Raw genomic sequence first — 2,138 nt, 5'->3', positions numbered from 1 at the left:
GTATGTTCTATCTATGTTCACTTTCTGGAATTTTTAATGTAAGTGGAAGGGTGTTAAATTTTGTCAGAAGAACCTTTCTGCCAATGCAGGTGATGAAGAAGACTGGGTTCAATCCCTGGGTCAGAAAGATCCCCTGCAGTAGGAAATGGCAACCTACTCCAGTATTCTTGCCTGGAAAGCTCCATGGACAGAGGACCCTAGTGGACTACAGTCCATGGGGTCACACAAAGTCAAACACGACAGAGTGACTAAACACATACTGAAACAATCACAAGGTTTTTATTATTCAGTGTGTTAATATGGTATATCCCATTGATTTGTCAATATTGAAAAAGGTATACATCCCTGGAATAAACACCAGTTGATCTGGGTAAACAATTGATTTGATATATTGTTGGATTTGGATTACTAATATTTCTTGAGGACTGTTGCATATATGTTAATAAGTGATATTTGCCTGTGATTTTCTTTCTGCTTTTGTTATGTCTTTGGTTTTGATATTGAAAGAGTTAAAAATTAAGGCCCTTTAAGGAGTAGGTGAATATTCTCACTCATGCTTTCCTTAAATCTTGTGCAACAATGTATCTTGCTTGAGAACTGACTTTTCTTTAGGAGCTAATGATCACCCAGCACAAGGTCTTACTCATGAAAATGCTTTTCTTAGATTCATGTTAATAATTTTAATTGTAACAAATCTTGCCTTGAAACCTGTTTCTCAAGACTTGTACCCCTGATTACATAGCAACAGTATATCTTGCCCAGAGACATTGCCTAGAACACATTCTCCCAGGCTAATCTTGTGTCAAAGTTATCTCAGGATGTATGCCTTGGGAAATGGTCTAGTGTCACTCTTACAACCTTGATATATTCTTTTTATCTGTTTTCAGCAGCTAGCAGAAGAGTATATACTGCCCTACTCAAATTAGCAATGTGGATACTCTCTTGCTCCCTTCTGATGTCTATATCAGAAGCTTTTTCTGTCACTTTCACTTTAAATAAAAATCTACACAAATCTCTGACTGAGACTGTCTTTGGTTCTGGAGTTAAATCTTCTCATTCAGAGACCACTAATCTGGCAGCACTATTCACCATACACATAAGCTATCAATATCAGGGTAATGCTGGCCTCATAGAAAGACTTTGGAGGCATTGTTTCCTCTGTATTTTTTTTAATCATTTGAGAAAAATAGGTTTTATCTCTTCTCTAAATGTTGTACTCACAGATAAGTACAGTCTCTAAAGAATGGGCCAGTGAGCAATAGAAAATATGAACATAACAATGGCTAGTAATGAAATCAAATCAGCAATTATAAAAATGCCCCCAAAACAGAAGTACAGGAGGAGATGGCTTCACAGGTGAATTCTGCCAGCATTTAGAGTTGTTCAGCTTCTTTTCATTTGTTTATTAGCCATCTATATGCCTTCTTGGGAGAAATGTCTATTTAGGGCTTTTGCCCACTTTTTGATTGAGTTGTTTGTATTTCTGGTATTGAGTTATATGGGCTATTTGTGTATTTTGGAAATAAATCTTTTGTCAGTTGTTTCAATTGCTATTATTTTCTCCCATTCAGAGGGCTGTCCTTTCACCTTGTTTATAGTTTCCTTTGCTGTGCAAAAACTTTTAAGTTTAATTAGGTCCAACTTGTTTACTTTTGCTTTTATTTCCATTACTCTAGGAGGTAGATAGAGGATCCTGGTGTGATTTATGTCATAGACTGTTCTGCTAAGAGTTTTCTTCTAAGAGTTTTATAGTATCTCATCTTACATTTAGGTCTTTAATCCATTTTGAGTTTATCTTTGTGTATGGTGTTAAGAAGTGTTCTAATTTCATTCTTTTAACATGTATCTGTCCAGTTTTCCCAGCACCAATTATTGAAGAGACTATCTTTGCCCCATTGTATATTCTTCCCTCCTTTGTCAAAATTAAGGTGCCCATAGGTGCATGGGTTTATCTCTGGGCTTTCTATCTTGTTCCGTTTGTCTCTATTTCTGTTTTATGCCAGTACCATACTGTCTTGATGACTGTAGCTTTGTAGTATAGTCAAAAATCAGGAAAGTGGATTCTTCTGGTTCCATTCTTCTTTCTCAAGGTTGCTTTGGCTATTCAGGGTCTTTTCCATTTTCATGTGAATTATGAG

The 2,138-nt window shown here is 36.2% G+C and overlaps 1 long non-coding RNA gene across 1 annotated transcript in view; it reads left to right on the top strand.

The window, feature by feature from the left end:
- LOC147340287 (uncharacterized) overlaps positions 1–2,138 on the top strand; it is a 59,305-nt gene that overhangs the window by 35,190 nt on the left and 21,977 nt on the right. The gene's annotated exons all lie outside the window — the stretch shown is intronic.

The sequence above is a fragment of the Bos grunniens genome, chromosome X, assembly GCF_055505025.1.
Source record: "Bos grunniens cultivar Pamir isolate PY7600 chromosome X, Bosgru_T2T1.0, whole genome shotgun sequence".
In the NCBI taxonomy this organism is placed as follows: domain Eukaryota; kingdom Metazoa; phylum Chordata; class Mammalia; order Artiodactyla; family Bovidae; genus Bos; species Bos grunniens.
The sequence above is the reverse complement of the archived record's forward strand: the minus strand, read 5'-3'. Positions and strand labels throughout refer to the sequence as shown.